This window comes from Leopardus geoffroyi, chromosome B2 (genome assembly GCF_018350155.1).
Source record: "Leopardus geoffroyi isolate Oge1 chromosome B2, O.geoffroyi_Oge1_pat1.0, whole genome shotgun sequence".
Classification (NCBI taxonomy): domain Eukaryota; kingdom Metazoa; phylum Chordata; class Mammalia; order Carnivora; family Felidae; genus Leopardus; species Leopardus geoffroyi.
Window position 1 is genome coordinate 23,232,276 of NC_059332.1, and position 17,553 is coordinate 23,249,828.

Consider the following 17,553-nt stretch of genomic DNA (forward strand, 5'->3'; position numbering starts at 1 on the left):
TAGCTCAGCTACTTTAGGGATATCATCAATCATCAAAACTAGCCAGAAACTGCTAGAATAGCATCTTCCAAACTTCACATAAATAAATCTGTGAGTTTCTTAACATTCCATGCTTTCAATTAGCCTTTCTATAGCTCTGCTCATTTTTTTATAACCATATACTTCTTCCTATTGATTCTCAGCACTCATATTGGCAGGAAACCATTGCCAAGCTAATAGAATGACATGCATTTATGCAGTGCTTTTAATTAAGTCATTTTGGAATCTCCTCATTTTGGAATCTCCTTAGCATTCTGATGAAGATGATATGTTGTCTTCCTTGAAGTGAGCACAGTTGAATTTGTCTTTGTATTTCCAGTACCTGGCCCAGGGCCTGCTACATACTAGGTGATCAGTATCCATCACAAATCGCCAGAGTGACACAGTCCTGGGTTTCAATCCTGGCTCCAGGACTCTCCAAATCTAACCTGGAATGTGAGCAAATCATGTGACCTCCCAGGGTTCTAGTGTCTTTTATAAAAAATGGGAATGAAGAAATCCATTTCATAGAGTTTCTGTGAAAACTAAATGAAGTAATGTATTTAAAGTCATTTCGGAGTAGCTCGTACATAAGGGCTAGAAAAATTGTAGATTAGTTTCACTAAATCATACATACTCCTCGCACAAATCCTCTCTGAGGTCATAAATTACACAGGTAATGTCAGACTATGGATTCAGAGTAATACCTCCCTTAAGACCAATGATTATAGACAGATGGGTACTAGACCCTAAGAAGCAGCATTCTGTGAAATTTGCCTTGATCATTTTAGAATATTTCCCACATCTGGTTTCATGGTCCAGTTCTGTAAATTTTGATCTCACGGTTCCTTTAGACTCAACCCTACCATGACCCATTAACAACCATACTGTGCATCCTAGACCGACTAATCCCTAATCCTCTTTATATCTATCTCCTTCCTTGTATCTAACCCTTAATATTCCATTACTGGTCCTAACATTCCAAAGAGAAATAGAGATGAATAAGCTTTGGGGTCAGATAAGAGGAAATCCCAGCCACCAGAACACTATTTTTTGAGCCCTTCCGTGTGGCCATAGAATCCCAAGAGGTATAACAAGTATAACAAGCAGGTTGGACATGGGGGAAGCAGTGACATTTCAAAGCTCCTAGAAGATGTGAAACAGGGATCTGCTGAATCTCTCATTATGAGTATCTAAATACAAAGCATTTTAAAACTAAAATTCATAAGTCTATAAACATAAGTGAGAAAGACCATGGTGAATTCAGACAAGCAAAGTAAGAGAGATAATGAAATCTTTTATCTGAAGACTAAGTATAAAGCCTGGAAACTTCAGAGTTCTTAAGATGTAAGTCTAAAAAATATTTGGGATAAGATTATAAATCAACAAATATTGACCAAATGTCTACTACAATAATGCAAACATTTGCAAGGTCTTCTAGAAGTTACAAGGTATGTTCAAATAAATACTTGCATAAATACTGGTAGCAAACAGCCAAATCTACCCAAGAAAATAGAAGCAATGACTATATCTCTAGGGGAGACTGGAGGCATAATCCAAAATGGTCTGTTAATGAACATGAAATTTCTTTGATGCCACATTTCTGATTTTTTTCCTAATACATAATATCCCTATATTTGTTGTAATTATACTTACATAATAAAACACCCATTAAAAAAATCCCTCTCTCACACTCTCAAAAATAAATAAACATTAAAATTAAAAAAGGGGTGCCTAGATGGCTCAACTGGTTAAGCTTCTGACTTCGGCTCAGGTCATGATTTCATGGATCATGGGTTCAAGCCCTGCATCAGGGTCTGTGCTGACAGCTCAGAGCCTGGAGCCTGCTTCAGATTCTGTGTCTCCCTGTCTCCCTGCCCTTCCCCCACTTGTACTGTCTCTCTGTCTCTGTCTCTCTCTCTCTACACATACACATACACACACACACACACACACACACACACACACACACATATATATATATATATATGAAAAATAAACAAACATTAAAAAATATTTTTTAATCCCCAACAGTGGGGTTCAGAAAACATTCAAAGTTAGTGAATACACTTAGGTGTTGGAAGATGGCATGCTCTGAAATGTGCTGCCCAACACTCTACTGTCGCCATCCACTCTACTATGCTTCTCTTCCATTTAGCTGTTCCTCAGTTGTATCCTTTATAATAAGGCAGTAATAGTAAGTAAGGTGATTTCCTGGGTTCTGTGAGCCAATCTAGCAAATTATTGAATCTGAGGAGGGGGTTAATGGGAACCTAAGATTCAAGCTGGTTGGTGAGAAGCATGGGTAGCAACCTGGAAAGGTGACCAGCATCTACAGGGGTTGGGGGAGGTGGGGGTCTGGTGGGATTGAGTCCTCTCCCTGTGGGGACTGAGCTAAATCTGGGTAGCTAGTACAGAACCAAATTTAATTGTAGGATACAGTCAGTATCTGAAGAGCTGGAAAAGTGTTTAATATGGGGGGTGGGGGAGGAACAAGCAAAGGACACATTTGGTATCAAAATTTTATGAGTAAAGTCAGCTCACAGGCACATCAAACATGGAAGGACAAAAATTACAGTCAAGAGACAACGGTGAGTTCATTCTAGATTTCACTCACATTCTTTTTGCTTTTTGTTGTTGTTCACTCACATTCTTGATTTTGAACCATCATTCTAATGTGTGGAGAAACTGAATAACGTAACACACATGAATGATTGTGGAAATCAATAGGCTATCAAATTTTAAAAATACTGCACCAGGTGGTGGACTTCAATTTACAAAAAAAATACATTCTATCAACTTCATTACAAGTTGGATGGCAGCCCCACATGTTTTAAAGCAACAGGGTTTACGAGAGTGGGTGAAAATCCATGAGGCTATGGTGTAGCTGAAACATGGCATTCTATCACCCCAAAATCTTCGCACACATAAAGCAGGACCATTTTGCAAAGGTGTGCTCTGATCTTGCAGCCCTGAAGGAAGTAGCACCAGAGGTGTTCCCTCCCTCTAACTTCTCTGACAAGACACTCCCTCAGTTCAAGGCCAGGAATGGTGAATTTGACCATGGCTGCCCTCCACCACAAGAGATGGCTTGGTAAGGTTTACAAAAGAAACAGTAGTGGGGAAAGAAGAGCTGTTTAAAACACAGAACTGGGCTCATCATTCTAGGCCTCGGAGCTGCAGTGTAAGGTGTTCACAACTGAAATGGCTCAGAAGCTGTTTTTACAACAACTAAGAACTTACTGAGTTGTTCTTATTACAAGATAATTCCTAACAAAATGCATGTCGTATCTTAAAAGCCAAAAGGAATAAAATAGAAGGCACCAAGACACCTAAAATATTCTACCATCATTTACACTTCAAAATGACAAAGTAAGAGGAATCAACACCTGTAGACAGAGGTGTGACAGACCAGAGTGCCTGGCTTAGGAAATCGAGGCAGACATTCCCCCACAGTCCTATGGGAGTTCTTCAGAACACAGCTCAGTCAGAACCTGGGTCTCCTGAATCTTAAGATGTTAATGTTTCATAACATGGTATTGCCAATGAAGAGGCTAACACGGGATCCTAATGATAAAGAGGGGGGCATCCTACCTTCACATCATTCATGCTCAAAACTAACAGAGCAAAAGGACCACTGCAAAACCACACTATTATTCTCTAGACCAATTTCTCAAATATCTAAGCTCACAGTGGATGGACGGTAAAGGATGTAAGTAAGAAAGACTAAGCAGCCTCCTGCTATAATTAAAGTAATTTCCTACATAATGATAGGTAGACTCTTCCCAATTTATTTTCTTATAACTTGAGGCGAAGGGGATATTTAATTCTGGCCTATCCTGAAATGTAGTAAAAATGGAAGTCTCATTTACCAGCAACAAAAATAAAAGTTACACGTTTAGTTATTTTAAGATCTAACAATACTAAGATCACTATTTTTAGGTGATTTGCAAAGACCAGCATGAATCTGAAAGACTCTTTTTACCATTTAAGAACAAATCCGTTCTATACCCTGCCTGATCTCTGAAGGGGATAAAATTTCCCAGTCTGCTACTAAAAATCAGATGTACAAACCAGGAGTCAGTATGTTTCAGTAAAGCCCAGAATAGTATCAATGCCCATAAAGTGAGAATCAACACAAGGCAAGGGGCGGTGCAGGTGTAGCTGTCCCCTGCCCATCCTCCCAGTTTTCTATTCTCAAGTGAGCAGACTGCAGGCTGATGCCAGAATGAAAAGTAAGAAAGGAGAAAAGGAGGAAAAGGTCAACTCAGAGCTAAACAGCATGCAGGGATGCAGGCTGCACACTGCAAACCCTACGGGTGATCTTCACCATCCACAACGTGACCTTTTCTGTGTTCTTCTCTTCACCAACCAGCTTCACAAACTATGGAGATTTCATATCAAATAATGGAAAAACTGTGAAATAATAACTGGCACCATTAGCAGAGTGCTGATTAAAAGAAAGAAAGTAAAAAAAAATTTTTTTTCCTTCCTTGTTTTTCCAGGGTGGGGGTTAACTCAGCTGAACACTAGAAAGCCACAATCTCCCTTGACAGTGTTACAAATTTTTAAATGTTTATTATTTACTTTTGAGAGAGACAGAGTGAGAGCAGGGGAGGGGCAGAGAGAGACAGAGACCCAGAATCTGAAGTAGGCTCCAGGCTCTGAGCTGTCAGCACAGAGCCTGATGCGGGGCTCAAACTCCAGAACCGTGAGATCATGACCTGAGCCAAAGTCAGACACTTGACCAACTGAGCCGTCCAGGTGCCCCTCGCCCGGGAGTGTTAAATGCGCTATCACCCCAGCATAAGGAACCAGGCTAAGGAGCAGGTGCATCTGTGAGGGGCCTGGGCTGATTTACCATTTTCATGACTCTGTTTTCAGTCTTGTCAGTATTTCCTGTGTGTAATGCCCTTAATACCAGGTCTGGCTACCATAGTAGCCAGCTGCACTAACTAGTTAAATTCATAGAAGAGTATCTACAGATAGTTATGAGGCTGACATGTAAATTAACATAAAAGGTCTATCAATAAGTCACTGATAACAAAATACTGCCTCTTGGGAAAGAACAGTCCACACCCCAACTGCATGCTCCCCAACTCTGAGCATCCGATGGCACTTGCAGGTGGAGATGCAGTGATGCTCAGAGCAAACACTGTGCCGCGTGGCTCACTTGGGGTCTCCCATGTGGCTATGTTCTCTACCCAAGTTTCTAGAGAGAGAAGAGTGACAAGGCCATTGACCCCAGAACACAAAGCCTTAACAAAGGTGGTAGAAAAGGAGTGAAAAGGGAGGAACCCGGAAATCTGCTCTCAGCAGCCCCAGACCTGGCCAATCTCTAGTCCCTGTTGGTGCCAGTTAGGAGTGGAGAGAAACCTGACCTGTCCTTGATAAGGACCTCCAGGAGGATCTCAAAGCAGCCATTGGAGCCCTGGGGTCAGCAGCCATGCGGGCAAGGTTTCCTCTGAAGACTCACCAGGATGGTCCTGTGCCAAATGCTAACAATTGAGGGAAATGAAAAGTGTTCCTCCTGAGAACATGTCAGGGCCCTGCCCTAGAATCTGTGATCACTCTGTCTAGAATAAATATCCCTACAGTGACTTGGGCTTGCCCTGAGGCTCAGCTTAAGTCCTGATTACAGGGAGTTACACGGCAGAGTAAACGCTCCACTGATGGTCACTTGAAATAATGCCGAACTAAAGGAGCCTGACCAACCACCTTTGGAGTTGCTCCAGTCATATAAGGGTAAGATAGGTAATTTTCAGAGCAAATAATGTGTATGCATATTCTACGTTGTAAAACCATATAGACACACAGCCTAATAAAAACACTGTACCTGTGAATGCACCTCAACACTTCCTCCCTAACATTAGGTATTAGAAATGGTATTTTCAAATTTTCCAATTAATGCTTCAAAATGTATCCTTTTACACTCATTTATTTTTAGTGGCGTTTAAAAGGTTCCCGTATTTTTATTAAACTACTGTGTTTTTAAACTGACAATGCTTGCCATTTTTAATACTACAGTAATGATTTTGTAACTAATTTGTCCATCACATACATTGCATGCATTGGACATAGTCATTTACAAATCATTCTTTTTTATGGTGATTAAAAAAAACATTTGAAAAATTTGATCACTGAGTAAAAATCATACGGCCTTCCTAAACAAGTGGGAAATTTTTTCATGGCTAGACTGCAAGTACATGCAAAATATTTCTGATACTTGGTTTTAAGAACCTGTTGTTTGAGCTGGAAAATTATGCTGCATCTGATAAACCACCAGAAATGCTTGTGGCTCCTATTCTTCAGCAACTTAGAGATCCCTTGCTCCTGAAGTTTGGAGGCTGGACACCGCTGAAACAGGTGCCCGCACAGGGAGGCAGAAAAAAGCAGGTGCAATCATTCCAATCCCTGACTGCTGCTGAATGACAAAGAGGACCACACTCAGCATCCCCATTATGAGACTTAGCATCAGGGAAGAAAAATAAATAATGCACCACTCTGGAAATTTCTTTAGCTGCTATATTCAAGCTGGAAATAGATTTGCTTCAGCGCTCTGGCACGCAGTATGCCAGCAATTCCTCTCCCCTTTGTCAAAAGGAAAAAAAAAAAAAAAAACCTACAGACTTTAAAATACCCACCAGAGCTGCCAGCTTACAGGGGGATGAAATAGCCAGAGGAACTGATATGCCATATATCTAGGGAACAGAAAAGCAACAGAGAAACACTCTTTTTAATATAAAAAGACTTGACAAAATTAAAAGAAACATTTTAAAAGTAAAAGCCATTTTTGAACAATGCTCAGATTTCTCGCAATCTGCGCCTGCGGGATGCATGGGAGGTACAAGGAACCAGATGTTTGCAGGGGCTTGCTAACAAACGCCTTCCTGCAGCAGAATGGCATGTCTCTCCACATGACAGTCTGAGGAGGCAGGGAAGTGACACAGGAAATCTGTGGTCCATTCTCGGTGGAAAGTCAGTCTGATTCCCTGTCAACTGCACGCAGCAACCTTAGCGCCCGTCCTCCCAGAAGCAGGGCTGCACCTCGGGGGCCGCGAGCCAAGCCCAGAGAGACAGAGGAAAGGTAGATTCCATCATTCGTCACGCTGACTTGTTAGAGAAACAGCTAGGTTTCCTCTAGCACTGTTTGCACGCAGTGTATCATATACCTATGTTTGGGGTCCCTGAGCGTGCCCTCCTCATACGCTGGTAAATGGAAATTCGCTCCACCAAAATGGCTCAACTGCTCCTTCACCAGTATGTTCACAAAACGTGTGAGTAGCAGCCCAAGAACTAAGAACGGGAAGGGATGATGTCTGAGAGGTGAGAGGGCCCGCGTGTACACACAACAGTGGAAGGAGCTGTAACACCCACCTTGGTAGAAAATCCTAGTCTCTTCCCTGCGGTTACCACTAAAAAGAGCAGTGATTGGCAGGTAAGGGAAGAGAAAGTAGAACAGATTATAAATTAATTGGCATAGAGAGCAAATCCCAGAAGGAAGTCGCCTATTAGTTTCAAGCAAGTAAAATGTATGCATTATCCCTACTCTTTTCTGAATAATTTCACAGCCCGGTACAATAGGAGCTGCCGTCACTGCAGAACCAGAGTCAGCCGTGCAAAGTCCTCGGTGAGGAGCTTCTTGCTTGCTCCTCCCTAAGGCCCAGCAGTAACGAGACCTTCCCCAGCCTGGTCATTCCGCTCTGTCCTCCGGGTAACTGACAGGAAATCCCGGCAAGACTCTGGATGACCACTGCTCTCCATCCTAGATGTTCATATTTCAACAGAGACTCATGATGAAAAGTCTGTAAGACTTAAAAGTATAACTTGCTACTTATGTAATTTTGCGTATAAGGAAAGCAGCAGGAGGTCTTTTGACCATCTCTTAAACCATTATAGAAAAAGAACTCTACCCTCATAAGGCCAAGCCTTGGTACCTCTATTGTGCAGAGCAGGGCAAATCCAAGATGGCACGGAAGGTTGCAGAAATGCTATTCTATCCATCAGAACTACATCACTTTAATGACTCAGGAGATGTTTGAAATAAGTAATAGAACATAAAGAAAAATTTTCTTTACAAGGAAAACATTACAAATCAGAGGAAAACTTTCTAGAATTTTCACATCTTATGATAATTAAATTATATGCCATAATCTAATCCTGTGAGTATATCATCAGTACCTCTATCATACTTTTAATTTTCAACTAAAAAACACACAGATGCTTTAAAAAACAAAACAAAGCAAAACAAAAGACCCATTTAGAAACCCAGAATTATCGTCGTCTTAAGCCAATAAAAGTAGTAACACCCCAACTTTCCAACAAAATAATTTCTGATAGGGATTAGAGAAGATGGAAGCTTTCGCTTATAAAATAATGGAACTAACCCAAAACAACCCAAATACTGACTAATAACAAAGGAAATCAAACTCCCATCATCATCTCTGGAAGCATTTCTGGGACTTGCCCTCTGGATACAAATTTTTTTTATCTTCCAATAGAGACAAAACCCAAAGCAAAGCAAGACCCACAGCAGACCAAGGAAGGTGAGTCCTGCAGGGGTAGCACTGAGAGAGACTCCGTTCCTGGACCTCACATCTCCAGGGAAAGCACTAGAAGACAGTTTCCACCAGAACCCACTCAGCAGGAGTCCTCAGTGACATTTTAGCTTACTTCCCCCCTCACCGTCAAAACCAAACCAAAACAACCAAGAAAGAATACCAGTTAAAGCTTTAGTTCCTCATTTAAAGCATGCAAATCATCTAATTGTGAATTCAAACAATGGAAAAACCAATCTGCTCACTTTCTGGCAACAAAGGTCCTTTTTAATGAGAACATGCTCTATGCTCCACAATGGTATCACTAGGAATACCTACTGTTCAATGTGTTGTATAATCAGCTTTCCTATGCATAGGCAAACATGTATTGTTTTTACAAAGTAGGGACTATACTGGGGTGACTGGGTGGCTCAGTCGGTGGAGCCTCTGACTTAGGCTCAGGTCATGATCTCGCGGTCTGTGAGTTCGAGTCCTGCGTCGGGCTCTGTGCTGACAGCTCAGAGCCTAGAGCCTGCTTCAGATTCTGTGTCTCCCTCTCTCTCTGCCCCTCCCCCACTCATGCTCTGTCTCCCTCTCTCTCTCGCTCTCTCTCTCTCTCTCTGTCAAAAATAAACATTTAAAAAAAAAGTAGGGACTATCTTATATCTCCCTTTTTAAATACCCAACGTAAGTTATTGCAACCATTTTACAAGTTGTTGAAACAATATCAATGGCTACGTTATATTAAGTCAAAAAAACAAATTACAATTATTTCATCATTTTCCCATGGGATATTTAGGTTGCTTCCCATGTAAATTTATGTTTATTTACATGATTACTTAATGAACATTTGTCTGACTCACCAGATTGCAAACACCTGTGTTTGTAATTTGTGACTGTTATATTCTCATTTCACAGCAACACTTGAAACATGCTAGGTAGACTATAGCATCAGGTGAATAAATGAATCACCCTATGCTTTAACTCTTGCCTCATATCAGCCTCATCCGGAAAACATTCCTGATACATCTCAGCTATACACAGTGCTCTAGCTCTCTTCTGAAATACCCTGGACTTTTTTTTTTTTTGTATCTACATGGCAGAGAAAAGAGAAAAACGTTATTTGGTGAATGCTGTTATGTGCCAGGCACCATGCCAGTCATATTCAAGAAGGTCCATGCCAAAAAAGATTGCACCTTAGGAAAAGGACACGCCAAAAACCTACCACTAAATTTTCAATCCAGGGACTTTCCTTAATTCTTCAGTGGCCTCACTAAGCAGTCTGACCAGAAGCAGCTCAGGTCCCATCCTAAATGCCTGGGGATGGTCTGAGAGGACAGAAGCACACTGCAGCTCAGACGGTCTGCCACTGTGGCTGAACCCTGGGCATGGAGATGTGAGCTCACCTCTCTACCTCCTGTACTATTGGGGCACATGGTAGCTGCCCAATATATACATTTGTTTGACAAATATTATTGATAATATTATTATGGCTTCTAACATCCCCTCAGGAGTCAAAACATTAAGTATTTGCATACATTACTTAGTACATTAATAGAAAAGGATTGGGCTAGGGAGAGAGGCTCTTCCAACTCAACAAGTGAACTTAAAATATACAACAGATATTCAGCCTGAAGTCATCAGTCCACGTTTGCTCTCTAGCTCGTAAGGATTTAATGTGAGGCAGGAGAAGAGAAGAAGATCTGGATGAGGCCCCTCCAAAAGCCGTCACACCAAGGTGGCCAACTTCATGCCAAAGGGCCTACAAGGCACCATCCCTCCTATAAATAGGGTTCTATACACCCCTTAGTGTTTCTAGCACTCTGGACAGTTTCATTTTTCTTTCACATTTTCAAGGAAGAATTTGTACTCAGGACCATGTCCTGCTTCAAGGACTGCAGACAAATTAATTCACAAGAAGCTCTGAAAAGTGCTACACAAAATGGCTGGTTGTCTCATCCCTCATATGACTGAATTATTCATTTAAGAGATAAGTATATCAAAACTCAAAAGGATGTCAAAACCTGGGAGTTTCCTGACCCCACATCTGGCCCATGGGAGCCACAGAGCACCTAGAAGAGAACACTAGCTCAGGACAAGATCTCTGCCCTCACCTGCTCCGTGTTATCATCAAGCTGCTTACCCTCCCTCAGCATTCACTTGCCAATTAGCTAAATGGGGATCTGTAGCTAAAATGAATTAGAAAGGCAGAGAAAGTCTTTGAAAACAATAAATGCTACTGTCACTTGTTAGTGTTAATACCATTATACAATCCGCTCAAGGCAGTGACAATGCTACACTAAGACAAACACACATGAGATCCATTCAAATCAGTAATCACCTCCCATAGTCCATCATCAAAAGCAAATCAGGAAGATATTAAATGCTTACCCGTTAATATTTAAGTGTTTATTTTACAAAACCATCTCCCCTCCCCACAAACACAGAAGAATGGAGGGAGAGGAGAAGGAGAAAGGAGGAAGGTTCCAGGTACAGTCTAGTCTCTGAAGTTTCACCAGGTGTGAGTAGAGAGACTGGCCTCTCCACTCCACACGGGGCCCCTGGAAATCCCATAAATTGCAGCATCACAGTTATTTTTGCCACAATGGTTTTGAATGCCTTAAAAATGCCAGATAGCTCGAACCCAACAGACAGACCCCACAGCACTTGGCACACTTCCATCCCCCACTGGACAAAGTCCCCTGAGGTGGCCAGGCCACATGCATACAGCTGGAGAAAGTTGGAGCCACCTAGGGCTCCACCACCATTGCTGGCATTGTAGGGGGAATGAGAAGACGACAGGGACAATGTGGGAGAGTTTTGTTCAAATGGTAGTCTTCATCTCCTGACCAGGTTGGGACTTACAGTCACCTTGGCTGTTCTGCTGGCCTTCCACACAGGCTCCTGGTCCTCATGCCACTGATTTTCTGTCTTAGAGAACAAAGTAAAGGTGGGAATGACAGCACTCTGCTGCTTAGGTTGACAGAGACACTTGTCTCCACCACATGGGATGGGGAAAGACAACAGTGTTCTTGGGATCAGCCGTAGGCAGGGACTTCACAGTGACAGAGTGCCCTCCAACCGGGGTGTCTTAGTAGTCCAAAGCCAGCAGATGGTCTTTAATTCTTCATGCCTCAGGCCTATCATTGAGTCGTGGATCTCTTCCCACTTGTAGCCCATGGACAGCATCGACTCAGGCTGCCAGGGATCCTTGGGTTCAGGGAGTGGCTCAATGGAAGGCCTCAGTTCCTCTTCAGGGCCCATGTCTATCCATGAATCCCTCATAATTTCCTCTAAAATATCTCTGTCACTGTGGTTGTAGATCAGGAATTTCTTAAGCAGGCTTTCACTCTCTATGGACATGATGAAAGAAAAGTCATATACTCCATCCAATACCTAAGCCCACGGTCTTTGAATTCCAATCCCTCAAAATGTATGAAACTGGTGACCATAATAAAAAAAGGATGATTCCAATGCTCCAAATATCCACCTAGGGGGCATCATAATTATGACTCCAAAAAAATTCCAGAGAATAAGGAGGTCTGCCACAAGAGGTATTCAGCTTATGCATTCACGATGGTGAACACATTACCAAAGCCAAAGTCCACAACCTCGACATTAAGGTCAACAACAAAAAGCAAGTTCTCTGGCTCTAAGTCCCTGTGGACAACACTCTTCTGGTGGTAGCACTGTACATGGACACTGTCTAGAAAATGTGCTACAAGCCTCTTTCTCATGTAGCCATGGTCCACCAAGTAATCAAATATCTCTCCTCCACTAGTAGACACCCTGACCAGGTAGAATGGTCCTGGATCAAGATCATGTCAAACAGTTTCACATTATTAGGATAATTCGAGACCTTCATGTTTCAGACTTCAAGGAATAGTCTCTGGAGGCTAGAAAATCTCTGCTGGAATCTATTAATGATATTCACAGCCACCTTTGTCCCATAATATGCTGAGTCAACATGACCTTGGTGAAGCTGCCTGGCCAATAGTCGTAAGAAGCTGCTGTCAATACGAATGTCTTCATCAGTACAGATGGTGCAAAACCCCGCAGCATGGTAACTTGCTAACTACACTAATAATACTAACAACAATACTAAAAAATTTTAAATCAATAAAAAAGAAAAACATAGAAAAACATAAGAAAGAAAAAAATAAGAGACTTGAAAAATAAAAGAAAAATAAAGAAAAAGGAATGAGGACAAATGAAAGTAAAATAATTTTTTTTTAAAAAAAGGAAATAATTTAAAAGAAAATAAGTAAAAAGAACAAACAAAAAAAGACAAAAAGCCAAACAGGAAAAAAGCTAACTGTGGTCAACATCCCTCAGGTCACCAAAACTCAGCTTCCTGGGTAAAAGAACCAAAAACCTTAGGGCCAACCACGGACTCCTACAGGTGCATGAAGTTCCCTAACAATGGTTCCTTATGAGGTCATAGCAAGAAATGCACCATTCACTACCGGGAATAATCCACAGTGCTTTCTCACATTTGTCTCAAGACAAAGTTTTTTTAAGAAAGAGAGGGGGATTACCCCAAGAGATTTTTTTTTATGTGGTTGATAGCCATCAATAGTAACTTACGAAAATTTAAAACATATAAGATGCTTCAGTGGCCTTTTCATTTCTAGTTTGGAAAGCTACAATAACATTTGTCTTTTAAAGAGCTCGTATGTCTACACTTAGTATATTCAATTCCTTTTCCTTTAAGGTCTGAGAGATTCACCTCAAAATGATACCACTGGCAGAGTGATACTATATAACAAAAATTTCTGTTACATAAGAGACAATAAGGTGCATGATTAACATACACAGAGCTGAAGGGAACAAGACTTTTGGTATTTATTTGGTATTTATTTGTTCTTTGCACTTTTGCCCAGAGTCTTTGGAGGTTCTACTCTTCCATGAGCCAGAGATCCTGCTATGTCCATTTCAGTAATTTTTAAGCATAGAGACTGAAGCTGCAAGTTGAGAAATTCACCCTTTTTAAAACTAACAAGTCATAAAATTCCATGTCTGTATTATTCAGCATGGGTGTGGGCATGGATACTGGGTGCCAGGCATGGCACCAGTGCCTCAGGAGAGGGAAGCAAGAAGCCCCTGGACTTATTCCTTCTCTGACACTCCTCCTTTCTTTATGTAGATCCAAGTTTCTGACCTGTATCATTCCCCTTCTCTCTGAAGAACTTTTTTTTAACACTTCCTGCCAGACAGATTTACTAGTGAAAAGTTCCTTCAATTTTTGAGAAACTCTTTTTCTCCGTCACTTCTGCAGGATAATTTTACTAGATTATAGCATTGTTTCAAAGATATTGTGAGTTCAGTTCCAGACCATCACAATGAAGTGAATATCGTAATAAAATGAGTCAAATTAATTTTTCCTAGTGCATATAAAAGCTATATTTACTGGCATCTATTAGGTATGCAATAGCATCATGCCTGAAAACCAATGTGCATAACTATTTAAAAAACACGTTTATTACTAAAAAGCGTTGACCATCATCTGACCTTTCATCAAGTTGTAATCTCTTTACTGGTGGAGGATCTTGCCTCCATGTTGCTGGCTGCTGACTGATCAGGGTGGTTGTTGCTGAAGGATGGGGTGGCTACGACAATTCTTTTTTTTATTTTTAATTTTTGAGAGAGAGACAGAGACAGAGCGAGAGAGCATGAGCGGGGGAGGGGCAGAGAGAGAGAGAGGGAGACACAGAATCTGAAGCAGGCTCCAGGCTCTGAACTGTCAGCACAGTTCCCGACATGGGGCTTGAACCCCTTAACCACGAGATCATGACCTAGAACGAAGTCTGACACTTAACCTACTGAGCCACCGAAGCGCCCCTATGGCAATTTCTTAAATAATACAACAATGAAGTCAGCCACACCTACTGAGTCCTCCTCTCAGGAACAATTTCTCTGTGGCTTGTAACGCTGTTTGGTAGCATTTTACCCACAATAGAACTTCTTTCAAATTGGAGACCATCCTTTCAAACCCTGGCACTGCATTTATCAACTAAGTTATGTAATATTCTAAATCTTCTGTTGCATTCCAACAGCCTTCACGGCATCGTCACCGGGAACCCACTTTCTTTGCTCATCTGTAACAAGCAGCTCCTCATCCGTTCAACTTTGATCACAAGATGGCAGCAGTGCAGTCACATCCTCAGGCTCCACTTCTAATTCTAGTTCTCTGGCTGTTTCCACCCCAACTGTAGTCACTTGCCCCAATAAAGTCCTGAACGCCTCAAAGTCATCCACGAGGATGAGAATCAACTTCTTCCAAACTCCTATTCATGTTGGTATCTTGACCTCTTCCCATCAGTCACCAATTTTCTTAATGGCATGGAAAATGGTGAATCTGTTCCTGAAGGTTTTCAATTGACTTTGCTTAGAACCATCAGAGGAATCACTCTTTATGGCAGTTCTAGCCTTATAATATGTATTTGTTAAATAATAAAACTTGAAAGTTGAAGTTACTCCTTGATCCATGGGCTGGAGAATGGATGCTGTGTCAGCAGGCATGAAAACAACATCATGTTGTACATCTCCAACTGATGTCTTGGCTGACCAGGTGCACTGTCAACAAGCAGGAATATTTTAAGGGGAATCTTTTGTTTGTTTGTTTTTCTTTTTTCTGAGCAGTAGGTCTCAACAGTGGGCTTAAAATATTCAGTTAAATCATGTTGTAAACAGATGTGCTACCATCCAGGCTTTTTTGTTCCGTTTACAGGGCACAGGCAGAATAGTTTAACATAATTCTTAAGGGCCCTAGGATTTTGGAATGGCGAATGAGCACTGACTTCAACTTGAAGTCACCAGCTGCTTTATACCCTGACAGGAGAGTCAGTCTGTCCTTTAAAGCTTTGAGGTCAGGCACTGACTTCTCCTCTCCTACTATGAAAGTCCTAGATGACATCTTCCAATAGAAGGCTGTTTGGTCTACGTTGAACACCTGCTGTTTAATGCAGCCACCTTCATGAATTATCTTAGCTAGCTATATCTTCTAGATAACCAGCTACAGTTTCTACATTAGCCCTGCTGCTTTACCTTGCACTTTGATATTACAAATATGGATTCTTCCCTTAAACTTCGTGAACCCCTTCCAGCTTCAAACTTTTCTTTAGCAGCTTCCACATCTCTCTCCCCTTCACAGAATTGAAGAGAGTTAGGGCCTTGGTCTGGATTAGCATTTGGTCTAAGGGAATGTTGTAGCTGGTTTGATCTTCTATCCAAGCCGCTGAAACTTTCTACATATCAGTAAACAAGCTACTTTGCTTTCTCATCATTGTGTGATCCCTGGAGCAGCACTTTTAATTTTCTTCAAGAACTTTTCCTTTGCATTCACAACTTGGCTAGCTTTTTGGTGCAAGTGGCCTACCTTCTGGCCTGTCTCGGCATTTGACATGATTTCCTCACTAAGCTTCGTCATTTCTAGCTTTCAATTTAAAGTGAGAGATGTACAACTCTTCCTTTCACTTGAACAGTTAGAAGCCATGATAGGGTAACTGGCTTAATTTCAGTATTCCTATGTCTCAGGAAATAGGGAGGCCCAAGAAATGGGGAAACAGCTGGTCAGTGGAGCAGTCAGAATACAGACAATATTTATTAATTCAGTTCACCATCTTATCCTGGCACACTTGTGGCACCTCAAAACAATTACAAGAGGAACATTAAAGATCACTGGTCACAGAGCACCAAACCAAATATAATAATCATGGAAAAGTTTAAAATATTGTGAGGGTTATCAAAATATGACACAGAAACATGAAGTGAGAAATTGTTGTTGGAAAAATGGCACCAACATACTTGTTTGATGCAGGATTGCCACAAACCTTCAATTTGCAAAAAACACAGAATGTGCAAAATTCAGTAAAGCAAAGGACAGTAAAACAAGATACGCCTGTACAGACTTCAAGGTTAACTGTTTTTTCTGATTTGCTTATGTGGTTTCTGAATAGAAATCTAGTGTAATTCTTACCCTTGAGCCTTATACAGGTAAGGTATTTATCTCTTCTGGATTTACTCAAGATTTTCTCTTTTGTCTTTTTCTGCAGTTTTAATATGCTATGTCTAAGCACAGATTTTTTTGAAATTTGCCTGCATAGCGTTCTCTGTGCTTCCTAGATTTGTGGTTTGATGACTGTCATCAATTTGGGGAAATGTCTCAGCCATTATTACTTCAAATATTTCTTCTTTTCCTCTTTATTCTTTTGGTATTCCCAATACACATATTTTATAGCTTTTAATTGTCCTATAGTTCTTAAGCATTCTGTTCTGGTAATTTTTTTTTTCTTTTTTTCCCTTTGCTTTTCAGTTGGGCAAGTTTCTCTTGACGAATCTGCAAACTCATTGACTGTTTCCTTGGCCCCAGTCCAGTCTACTGGGGACCCAAAAGGCATTCTTCATTTCTCTTACAGTGTTTCATTTCTAGCATTAATTCTGATTCTTTCCAGAGTTTCCACCTCTCTGCTTATATCTATCTGTTCTTGAATTTTGCCCACTTTTTCCATTAGAACCCTTAGCATATTAATTATACATATTTTAAATGCTCAGTCTGATCATTCAATAATCTCTTCTGTATCTGACTATGGTTCTTCTGATGCTTCATTTGTCTCTTCAAACTGTGTTTTGCCTTTTAGTGTGCCTTGTAATCTTTTGTTGAAAGCCAGACATGATGCATTGTGTAAAAGGAACTAAGGCCTTTAGTGTGAGGTTGTATGTATATCTGGCTAGGAGGTAAGCTGCGTTTACTGTTGGTTTTAGGTGGCAAGAGGCTAAAAATCCCTCTAGTGTCGCTTTTTTTGTCTTTCCTGATGCCTTAGGCTTTCTCTTACAAGGGTTTGAGCCTTGCTGTTGATAATCCCATGTTATTATCCAGGACCATGACTGATATGGTAGTAAGGTACATAGTGCTATAATTAGGTCTCAGCCTTTTAGGGAGCCTGTGCCCCTGGACTGTGACTTTCACAGGTGTTACTCAGCTTTCTTCTTCCCCCTA

At 41.1% G+C, this 17,553-nt stretch overlaps 1 protein-coding gene across 33 annotated transcripts in view; it reads right to left on the bottom strand.

The window, feature by feature from the left end:
• Positions 1-17,553, bottom strand: part of FARS2 (phenylalanyl-tRNA synthetase 2, mitochondrial) — a 623,580-nt gene that overhangs the window by 531,591 nt on the left and 74,436 nt on the right. For 4 of the 33 annotated variants that reach the window (XM_045497514.1, XM_045497510.1, XM_045497506.1 and 1 more), the window contains exon 3: positions 6,663-6,719. The exons of the other annotated variants lie outside the window; for them this stretch is intronic. The gene's annotated coding sequence lies outside the window, so the exon portion shown is untranslated. The remainder of the gene's footprint in view (positions 1-6,662; positions 6,720-17,553) is intronic. 33 annotated transcript variants of the gene reach the window in all.